Consider the following 12,042-nt stretch of genomic DNA (forward strand, 5'->3'; position numbering starts at 1 on the left):
TAAAAGTAATTTTGCAGCTGTAGAAAATATCATGTTACACACATGCATTGTTTTTTGCTTGCTTTGAATAATTTTGTTCTTTCCACACTCCATAGGTAAGGTATACTCTATGTACAGTGGGGATCGAAAGTTTGGGCGCCCCAGGTAAAGATTTGTATTAATGTGCATAACAAAGCCAAGGAAAGATGGAAAAATCTCCAAAAGGCATCAAATTACAGATTAGACATTCTTATAATATGTCAAAACAGTTAGATTTTATTTCCATCATTTACACTTTCAAAATTACAGAAAACAAAAGAGTTAATATCTTGTACTGCCGCCTTTGGCAAGTATCACAGCTTGTAAACGCTTTTTGTAGCCAGCCAAGAGTCTTTCAATTCTTGTTTGAGGTATCTTTGCCCATTCTTCCTTACAAAAGTCTTCCAGTTCTTTGAGATCTCTGCGCTGTCTGTCACGCACTGCTCTTTTAAGGTATATCCATAGATTTTCAATTATGTTGAGGTCAGGAGATTGTGAAGGCCATGGCAAAACCTTCAGTTTACGCCTCTTAATGTAATCCCCCATGGATTTTGAGGTGTGTTTAGGATCATTATCCATTTGTAGAAGCCATCCTCTCTTTAACTTTAGCTTTTTTACAGATGGCATCAAGTTACCATCCAAAATTTGCTGAAATTTTATTAAATCCATTTTTCCTTCTACTCGTGAAATGTTCCCTGTGCCACTGGCTGCAATACAACCCGAAAGCATGATTGATCCACCCCCATGCTTAACAGTTGGACAGAGGTTCTTTTCATTAAATTCTGTGCCCTTTCTTCTCCAAACGCACCTTTGCTCATTCTGGCCAAAAAGTTCTATTTTAACCTCATCGGTCCACAGAACTTGTTTCCAAAATGCATCAGGCTTGTCTATATGTTCATTTGCAAAGTTCAAACGCTGATTTTTGTGGTGAGGATGTAGAAGAGGTTTTCTTCTAATGACTCTTCCATGAAGACCATATTTGTACAAGTATCTCTTTATAGTGGAATAGTGTACCACAACTCCAGTGTCTGCCAGATCTTTCTGGAGGGATCGTGCAGTCAAACGTGGGTTTTGAATTGCTTTTCTCACAATCCTGCGAGCTGTTCTGTCTGATATTTTTCTTGGTCTTCCAGATCTTGCTTTAACTTCCACTGTTCCTGATGACTGCCATCTCTTAATTACATTCCGAACAGAGGATATTGACATCTGAAAACGCTTTGCTATCTTCTTATAGCCTTCTCCAGCTTTGTGAGCATCAACTATTTTCAGTTTCAGTTTTCTAGACAACTGCTTAGAAGAACCCATGGTGCTGATGGTTGGGGCAAGGTCAGATGAGTCTGGGCATTTAAAACCTTTGAGATTGACATCACCTGGTCTTCCCAGACGATGATTGAGAACAATCCATGACACTGGAAGGTCTCAGCTTTGCAAAGGGGGCAGTGCATGCTATAAATTATGCAGGGTGCCCAAACTTTTTCAGACGCCATTTTTTGTTTTCTGTAATTTTGAAAGTGTAAATGATGGAAATAAAATCTAACTTTTTTGACATATTATAAGAATGTCTAATCTGTAATTTGATGCCTTTTGGAGATGTTTCCATCTTTCCTTGGCTTCGTTATGCACATTAATACAAATGTTTACCTGGGGTCCCCAAACTTTCGATCCCCACTTTAGTTAGTCCCACCTTTCTTTGTGCTTCAGTCTCATTTCATTGCCTGTGCTGTATTCTGCTGGAGCTAGACACTAAATAATTCATTACCTGCTGGGTTATAATCCATCTCCAGGTGAATGGACACTGGTAGACCAAAGGTCTATGGACAGGAAGTGATCCCCTATATAACCCCTCCTATACAGGAAGTACTTCAGTTTTGTAGCAAGCACTAAATCCTCAAAAAGAGGGGAGGGACATCTGTGCCCCATGATGTATTCAAAGAAAAGGATTTTACATGTAAGTATGATGAAAAAATCCTATTTTCTTTTTCATACATCATGGGACACAGAGTCAGGCTATTATTCATTAGCTACTGGGATGTCCCAGAGCAATAGCCTTTAGGGGAGGGAGACACCCTGCCAAAAAATAGCCTTTAGAATTTATATGGCAGCCCGCAGTACACTGCGGCCGAAAGCCAAATCCTCATCTGCTCGAACATCCACTTGATAACATTTTATGAACGTATGCACTGAATACCATGTAGCAGCCTTACAAATCTGAGCCACATCCCTGGTAGAATGAGATTTCACTCTAAAGGGGGGAGCTTTACATTTCAGACCATAGGCCTGAATGATCAATTGACTGACCCAATTGGCAATGGAAGCTTTGGAAGCTGTCTCCCCCTTCTTTTGTCCTTTTGGTAAAATAAAAAAAAGAGTCTGATCCTCGGATCTCCGCGCAGATCTAGACAAATAAACCTTGACTGCCCGGACAACATCCAAAGAATGCAGTAATCTCTTCCGCCGAACGAGGCTGAGAGAAAAAAGAAGACAAAATAATGTCCTGATTTAAATGAAAGGCCGACACCACCTTTGGCAAAAAGGATGGAACAGTCTTCACACCAAGCAATATACGTCTTCCAGACCTTATGATAAATCTTCCTAATGACATCTTTAATAGCATTCACTAGGGTAGACACTACTGGTCCCAAAATGCCACGGTCTTTCAACACCCTGGCTTCAATAGCCATGCCATCAAATTTAGAGACTGTAAATTGGGGTGGATTATAGGACCTTGAGACAGTAGGATTTTCCCCTTCGTAGGTTCTGATCCTGCAACCACCAGTTTAGGTTTGAGCGTGCCTGAGGAGATAAGTACATTGGATAATCCAGAGATTGTCCTCTTCTGTTCCAAGCCAGCAAGATGTCTTGTTGTAAAGGTCTGGAATGGAACTGAGCATTGGGCATTGCCTCGAAAGAGGATACCATCCTCCCTAGAAGACTCATACAGAGCCGAATGGAGGGTTGTTTGGTGCCCCTTATCAGATGCTCCTGATCCTTCAGGGCACAGATCCTTACAGGTGGCAAGAATGCTCTTGCTTAGACCATGTATCTAGGATCAGACCTAAGTACTTTAGACTTTGAGCTGGTTTCAAAGCTGACTTATATAAATACCGTGCTGTCCCTTTAAATATAGGTGAAGCAGCTTGCACAGCAAAAAGATCAATAATTTGCAGAAAGTGACATAGAGATTAAAAGTGCAGCGCTAAAATGAAGTGATATCAGATGACTGATAGCATTAGTACATCCAAATTAAACCAGAATACATAAAAACAAAAACACCACATATGTGCACTGAAGTGAACTGTGAAAAGATAATTCAAGTGTCAAAAAATTATATAATAGTCCTTTGATGAAAAATTCAATATCCTTCAGAAATATTGATGATAATATTCAAAATCAAGTGACAATGTTCCAAATAGTGAATAAATAAAAAGCAGTCTATCCGTGACTAGGGATGAGCTTTGCAGCAATTTGAAAGCTCTAATGATGGTTCCCAGCTTGAGGAAGGCAGTAACATGAGCCCAGACAGAGGAGGTGCCCAAGAGGGACAACAAACTGGCAGTCATGTTCCCCCAGCTGCAGCATACCGCCAGGTTTGCTCCAGTGATGAGGAGGGAGGGGATGATGAGGTCACTGACTCTACGTGGGTGCCTGATAGGAGGGAGGAGGAGGAGACACATCTCCAACGAGGCAGGATGCCCTCCAGGGGCCAGCTTAAGGGCAGCCAACTGACTGCATTACACTGCAGAGCTCTGCATATGCAGGGCGCTGCTGACTCCAAAACTTCTTTGGTGTGGGCCTTTTTTCAGATGTGTGCAGCAGATCGCACCGTTGCCATTTGCAACATATGTCTGAAGCGTATCAAGCATGGCCAAAACACTAGCCGCTTGGGCACCACATGCTTGACCAGATATATGTCGACCTGCCATTCAGTCCGTTGGCAAGCGTACATAAAAGACCCACACCAAAGAACAAAGCGGACCTCTCCTTGTTCCTCATTAGCTGGGATCTCCAACACCACTATACCTTCAGTCCTCTCAGAAGCCTACACTGAGAGGCATGAAGGTGTACAATTAGGTGTGCCACTGCCAAGTACTTGCAGGCAATCTGCTATCTGTACACTAACGTCCGATTGTACCAGGCAAATTTCCTTGCCCCAGTTTCTACACTGGTGAAAATAATTTGCTTCCAGCCATCCACATGCCCAGTGGTTGAATGCTAGCTTGACTAAATTGCTAGCACTTCAACTGCTGCTTTTTCAGTTGGTAGACTCTGCCCCATTCCGTGAGTTTGTGGAATGTGCGGTACCTCAGTGGCAGGTTCCCAAACGCACTTTTTTAACGGAAGCCAATTTCGGCTCTCTACCGGCATATGGAAGGCAAAGTCTTGACCTCGCTGGACATGGCAGTCAGTGGTAAGGTGTATATTACCGCCGACTCATGGTCCAGTAGGCATGGACAGGGATGTGACCTATCTTTCTTGGTGCACTGGGTGACTCTGCTGGCAGTTGGGAAGGATGCAGGACAGGGTACAGTAGTGTTGGAGGTTGTTCCGCCATCACACCTCCAAAATGCTACTAGTGGTGATTCTGACACACCTCTCTCCTCCAACCCCTCCTCTTCTTCTCCCTCCATGGCCTCTTCCTCTGCTGATTTGGCCTCGGAACCAGTGGTGCTCCGTAGGCGTTCAAGGGGCTACGCAAGTACGCAGGCAAAAAGATGCCATGCGGTACTTGAGCTGGTGTGCTTGGGGCAAAGGAGCCACACTGAGGCAGAGATTCTGTCAGCTCTGCAGGGGCAGGCTCAGAGGTGGTTGACGCCATGCCAGGTTAAACCAGGAATGGTGGTTTGCGACAATGGCACCAACCTCCTCTCCGCCCTCTGACAGGGACAACAGACCCATGTGCCCTGTTTGGCTCACGTCCTTAACTTGGTGGTGCAGCAGTTTTTGGGCAGGTACCCAGGCTTACAAGGAAAGTCTGTGTGCATTTCTGACGGTCATATAATGCCAGTGCTTGGCTGGCTGACATGCAAAAGGAATTTAACCTGCCCAAGAACCGCCTAATTTGTGACATGCCCACCAGCAGTGCTAGATCCACCACCATATGTGATAAGGCTTACCGAAAGGATTGAACCCAGATAAGCATACGCTCACTAGGTTAATCAAGCTTGTATGGTCAATGGACCAAAGGGAGAGATGTCTCAACAGACACAGATTCTAGGAACTCAGCGGTGGAACTTCCAATAATGTTTTACAGGTTATAATGCTCAAAACCTGCTGTATTGAATACTTTAAGGTGTCAACAGCAAAACATAGCGCTTGAGTAATATCTGTCTTACTTTCAGGCAGATCATCCTCCTGGTTAGGCCTATCAGGCCATTTGACTTGATCCTTTACGGATTGGTGCAACAGCTGGCTGAATGGCTGAACTGGCCAAACAACAAGTTAAGTTCTTGTTTAAGAAAGAGACTGCTGCATCTATGGCTGGCATGCTCCATTTTTTAACAAACTTTTTATTCATGGGATATAAAAGGGAAAACCTCAGGGATCCCAAAGAGGACCAGGGGGGCTCAGTCACCTCTGCAAGAGGCAACTTAAAGGCAGAATGAACCATTTCTGTCAGAGTCAGGATCAAAAACGTCTGCGACTGAGAGGCAGATATCAACTGGATATCTTCTTGTCCAGATTGCTCGGAAGTAGACTCATCTGCCGGGTACTCCACTGAATCCTGAGCTTTTAGCTCCTCCCCATTCTCTACCCATTCCTGCTCCAAACTAGGACTAGGAGGCTCTGGGAGGGGGATCTGTCACGCCTCCTGCTACCCTGTGGGATGGAGGCAATCATGCCAGCAATCCTGTGCTCTAACCCGGCTAGGGCCGAGGACAATTATCCTTAGTGATAAAGGGTAAAGCAGCAGCGTTGACTGTAGGCACCATACCAGATAGGCACAGCAGCTCAGATTGCTCGGAAGCCTCTGGTCCTTCAGGGGATACAACACTAGGGATACGACTAGGTTCATCAGGAACTGCTGATGACATAGGTGTGCCCTTCCCTGTAGTGTTAGTCCCACTCCTCTTTTTTGAAGACGTTTACTAGCCACAAAAAGAGAGTACTTGGGTTTAGTATTAAAAACACCTCAGAAGGGAGCCCATATGTAACAATCCTGCTAAGCACCTTTAGCCTGCCAAGCAACACTTGGTGACTCGTGTGACCCATGCGCATGCAAGTGTGTGGTCCCAGCGAACGGACGTGGCTGTATTCGGGAACAACGCAAATCTTCATGCACCTAGATAAAGGCCACTGTGCCTGTGCGGCGAAGCCGCGTGCGCCATGGGCGTCAAACTGCAAAGTTCAGCGATGTTTCTGTGAATGCACGTGCGCTATGGCCACTGAACAAACAAACCGCTGAGCACGGCAGCACTCTTGCAAACAAACGTGAGCCATGGAGAACCAAGGCAAAATGGCGTACCGTCCTGTAGTGTCCAGGATTCCACTTTGCAGGGTCCATCGCCCAGAGGCCCGCATTACAGGCAAAACCTTGCAGGATCTTGAGCCTTCTTTGCAAGGCTCAGGTACCATTTATCTAAGCCTATAAAGCCTGTGTCAAATGCATCCGATCGGTCAATCCCTTGATCCATTTCGGAACCGTTTGTGGGACTAAAGACCTGGAGCTCAGAGAGCTCAAACAAACCGTGCCATCCACCTTGCAGACACTGGTAAAATAAATGAAGTACTTCCTGTATGGGAGGAATTATATAGGTGATTACTTCCTGTCTAAAGACCCTAGTCTACCAGTGTCCATTCACCTGGAGATGGAGTAAAACCCAACAGGTAATGAATATTAGCCTGACTCTGTGTCCCATGATGTATGAAAAAGAAAAATAGAATAGAAAAGAATATAACAAAAGATAAAATAATAGAATATAATAGAGTAAAACACAACACAATAGAATAGAAAATAAAAGAACAGAATAGACTAGAATATAATAGAAACAAATAGAATAACATAGAATATATCCATCTTCTAAAATCCGAATTTCAAATAGAATAAATTTGAATTAGAATACATAGGGAAAGAATAGAATATAACATATTAGCATAGACTATATTAGAAAAGATCAGAATAAAAAAAATAGAATAGAATAGAAATATAGAATAGAAATAAAACCATTGACCAAAATTCTAAAATAATCAATTCAAAATGGCATAGAACAGAAAAGAATTGTAACGAAAATACTGCAGCAGGATCGGGGCCACAATACTGCAAAACGAACAGCACAGTGGAGGTAGGTATGACATGTTTGTTATTTAAAAAACAAACAAAAAAAACGAACCTTTAATATCACTTTAACTCTTTCACTGTCAACATAATGTCACAACAAGACACTACATTTTCTGTGGAGGCTGAAAAACAGCAAGATCATTTTTACCTGATCAGGAAGTCAGCAGTCAAGATAAATGCTTGGCTAAACCAGCTTGGAGGGTTCACCAGAATTTTAGAGTTGATAAGGGAAAAAAACTAAAAAAAAACTAGCTAATGTCAATCAGATATGGTCTAAAACTGTTATATACTAACCTATTAAATACTGAAGAGTCAGGCCCCGTACTCACGACCAAACATGTCTGCTGAAACTGGTCCGCAGACCAGTTTCAGCAGACATGTTTGGCCGTGTGTTGGCCCGAGCGGACCATTTTCGGGCGGATCGGACAGGTTTCCAGCGGACAACTGTTTCCTGGACTTGCTTTAAAACAGTCCGCTGGAAACCTGTCCGCCCGGACATATACGGTCGTCTGTACAGACCTACCGTACATGTCCTGCCGCCCGCCATCCCTCGCATGCGTCGAATGACTTCGACGCATGCGTGGAAGCATTTTAAAGGCAGGCCGCCCACGTCGCCGCGTCATTGTCGCGGCGACACCGCGGACACGCCCCGCGTATTGTTTACGCGCGGACTTCTGTTCGATGGTGTGTATAGCCATCGAACACAAGTCCCCGGGCAGTCCCCGGCCAGACATGTCCGATGGAAACGGTCTACAGACCGTTTTCATCGGACATGTCCTGCCGTGAGTACAAGGCCTTACAGGTAGAATTAATGGCATTTGATAAGCTTAGTCTAGTTAGAGAGGCATTGGTGAGAATTACACAACTTAATGAATCTAAATCTCATCACTCTGCATCTATGAGACACTCCTCCAGATACACCAAGGGCCGGATTCAGATACATTGGTGTATCTCTCCGCGCGGCGTAACATATCTCAGATACGTTACGCCGCCGTAATTTAGGGCGCAAGTTCCGTATTCAGAAAGAACTTGCGCCCTATGTTGGGGCGGCGTAACGTATGTGGTCCGGCGTAAGCCCGCGTAATTCTAATGTGGATGATGTGGGCGTGTTTTATTTAAATTCACTGTGACCCCACGTATTTGACGTATTTTATGAATGGCGCATGCGCCGTTCGTGAAAAAATCCCAGTGCGCATGCTCGAAATTCCGCGGGAAATCGTCATTGCTTTCGACGTGAACGTAAAATACGTCCAGCCCTATTCGCGAACGACTTACGCAAACGACGTAAAATTTTCAAAATTCGACGCGGGAACGACGTCCATACTTAACATAGGGTACGCCTCATATAGCAGGGGTAACTTTACGCCAGAAAAAGCCTAACGTAAACGACGTAAAAAATTGCGCTGGGTGGATGTACGTTTCTGAATCGGCGTAACTACCTAATTTGCATATTCCTCGCGGAAATATACGGAAGCGCCACCTAGCGGCCAGCGTAAATATGCAGCCCAAGATACGACGATGTAAGACACTTACGCCGGTCGGATCTTAGGGAAATCTATGCGTAACTGATTCTATGAATCGGTCGCATAGATACGACCCCGCAACTCAGAGTTACGACGGCGTATCCGGAGATACGCCGTCGTAACTCCGTTGTGAATCCAGGCCCTAGTCTCTACAATTAGTCTCCACAATCATCTTCCACTGTTCTAGAAGCGAATGCCTGTACCACTGGGATGCCTACCCGCAATCCCGGGTGGAGGAGTACTCATGGCACTGGGCAAAGCCAAGTACTTCTCCACCCTTGACCCAGTAAACGACTACTGGCAAATCCCAGTGGGGGACCAAGAACATGAAAAAAACACCTTTATCACATCTACGGGACTGTTCAAATTTAATCTCATGCCCTCAGTTCGTTCCAGCACTTGATGTGGATGCCTGGGAGATTTTAACTTTGAGACTGTTAGTCTTTCAAGATGATTTTCTCCAAAACCTTTAAGGACCATATCCAACACTTAAACAGGGTGATGATGAAGAGCACCAAAAGTGAAAAAGGCAGTAAAGTTGGAAACAGCTCCTTCATTCAACTCCAGTATACAACGTGATCTTGGAGACTCCCAACCCCATCAAAAGATGATTTCACCACAACCTGTTGAGACCATGTGTGCTAAGTGGCAATTGTTCTGCTAAGTCTGCTGGAAATAGAGAGGTACAGGACCTTATGGATGTCCCACCAGTACAAGAAATTCCCAACAAATGGTATCTGCCTCCTCTCGTGCTAGAGCCTCCAGATCCTGCGGACTCGGAAGAAGGAAACCCTACTACTTTGTCTGTAGGCAGTCCAGAAGCCTGCGCAGGCCAAATTAACCATCTAGACTCTTCCAAGGAGTCAGCCTTGTGGCTGGGTAAAGAGGGTGTGGTTGGCCATGACAACCCTCATCTACCCAAGGCTCTGGAGCCACCAACAGAAGATGACTGTAAAAAGTAACTATACAGAGTACACGGAAGTCCACTGCCCCATGCGATCTAACCACAGACAGCTTCTTACAAAGCATTCTGATTATGTTGTTTGAAATGTTTTTGCCATTGCCTTAACCATGTTTATTGCAGTTTCATGTTGTTCTTTACTGTGTTACGATGCAGAGGACAGCATCTGTCAAAGAGGGGGTAGTTTAGGCAGGTGCAGTCTATGTTCACCTCTGCATGTGGAGCATGCTTGCAGCAGTAATGCAGGTGAAGGAGGAATTCAAGAGGCGTGCCACTTCTCAAGAAGCTGTTGGCACCCATTAGACTTCCGACTACTAACACATCACTGTTACATCCTGTGAGTGTTCCCAGTCGGGTTGCCATTCCACCAGGCCTGTTGTGTTTTGCTGAACTTAAGTTACAAAGTATTCCTGTTTTTTTGCAATTGGACTCTGAGTGTTTTCTGGCCGCTTCCCCTACCCACATGTCACTGCCTAATTAGGTCGATATATACCCTGCTTTCATTAAACAGAAGCCTGCCATTGCCAACCTTGTGATATTTCGATTTACCTGTCTTCGGTCCTTAACAGTGAACAGATCCGAGTCACTTTACTGTGACTTTTCAGGTTAAAGTAAGCACAGAGATATTCAAGTCAGACATGCAGATAGCCCATTTCACAGCACAGGCTTCATTCCCCACCCAAATACCTTGTATTCCTAGAATGTGTTTGGTGATTTGCATGCACATGGAGCTTAAAAAATTCTGCTTAAACAGGCGTTCAGCGTTTTTTTTTTTTATATCTGTAAAAGCACCTCTATGTTAGCATATGTTGCCATTCACACATACATAAGCATTTACAGGAGTATATGAAGATTAGGATTAACAGGAGTATTTGAAGAGGAGCATTTACAGGCAGAAAAAAAACACCAAATTGGCAGTCATGTTCCCCCAGCCGTAGCGTATTGCCAAGTTGTCTCCAGTGATGAGGATGGAGGAGATGATGAGGTCACTGACGTGACTTGGGTACCGGATAGATCAGAGGAGGAAAGTGAGAGTGAGGCACAACCCCAATGAGGCAGCCATCATGGAAGAGTATAGAGCAGCCACCCTATTCCATCACATTGTGGAGCTGTTATCTCCCAGCCCACTTCCCACAGCTCAGCTGTCTGGGCCTTTTTTAGCACATGTGCAGCCAATCGCACTGTTGCAATTTGCAAACTTTGGGCCAGATTCTCAAAGACTTACGTTAGCGTATCAGTAGATACGCCGTCGTAAGTCCGAATCTGCGCCGTCGTATCTTTAAGCGTATTCTGGAAACCAGATACGCTTAAATTTGGCCTTTGTCTCAAGCACATCAAGAGTGGCAAACACACCAGCCATTTGGGTACCACATGCTTGACAAGGCATTTAACCTCCAACCATTCAGCCCATGGCAAGAGCACCTGAAAGACACACAAAAGGGTTGCAGTTCTGTTCCTCCTCTTTACCCACCTAAGTCTGCCCCCACAATACCTAATGACCTCTCAGCAACCTCCACTGAAAGGGATGATGGTATAGCGCAGGGTGTCCCAGGTCCTTGCAGCACATCTGCCAGTAGCATACCACCAGCTGTAGACTATAGCCGGTAAATTTCTCTGCCCCATCTGCTGCTGCGGGAAAAAAAAATAGTCACCGCAACCCACATGCCCAGCATCTAAATGCAAGCTTGTCAAAGCTGCTGGCTCTACAACTTCTGTCTTTCCGTCTGGTGGATTCTGCCCCATTCTGTGAATTTGAAGAATGTGTTGTACCACAGTGGCAGGTTCCCAGTCACTATTTCTTTTCACATAAGAAAGGCCATTCCAGCTCTGAACCATCACGTGGAAGGCAATGTTGAGGCATCATTGGGCAAGGCAGTCAGTCGCAAACTCCACGTTACTGCTGACACGTGGTCCAGCAAGCATGTTCAGGGACGATATATGTTGTTCACAGCACACTGGGTAACTCTGCTTACTACTTGGAAGGATGCAGGACAGGTCTTAGTGGTTCAGGCAGCTATGGCCCAGATTCAGGCAGCTATGGCTTTGCTGGATGAGTCACAATAATGTCAGCTCTGCCAGGAGATTCCAACCGTCACTCCGGTTTCCTGACCGGTAGTCTTGTTATCCCAGTATCAGGTGGAGGGACGGTTAAGATCCTGCAGCCAGTATTAGGGGACCACAAAATATGGTAGAAACAGCCTAACAAGGAACTACCAGCAAATAATTAACGGTTAGAGGCCAAAGACAGGAACCAGGTGGGAGAA

At 45.0% G+C, this 12,042-nt stretch overlaps 2 protein-coding genes across 6 annotated transcripts in view; one reads left to right on the top strand and one right to left on the bottom strand.

Annotated features, from left to right (window-relative positions):
- Positions 1 to 12,042, top strand: part of LOC120928225 (hydroperoxide isomerase ALOXE3-like) — a 347,315-nt gene that overhangs the window by 183,591 nt on the left and 151,682 nt on the right. The gene's annotated exons all lie outside the window — the stretch shown is intronic.
- The window catches only part of LOC120929270 (hydroperoxide isomerase ALOXE3-like), a 127,591-nt gene that overhangs the window by 54,616 nt on the left and 60,933 nt on the right, over positions 1 to 12,042 (bottom strand). The gene's annotated exons all lie outside the window — the stretch shown is intronic.

The sequence above is a fragment of the Rana temporaria genome, chromosome 2 (assembly GCF_905171775.1).
Source record: "Rana temporaria chromosome 2, aRanTem1.1, whole genome shotgun sequence".
NCBI lineage: Eukaryota > Metazoa > Chordata > Amphibia > Anura > Ranidae > Rana > Rana temporaria.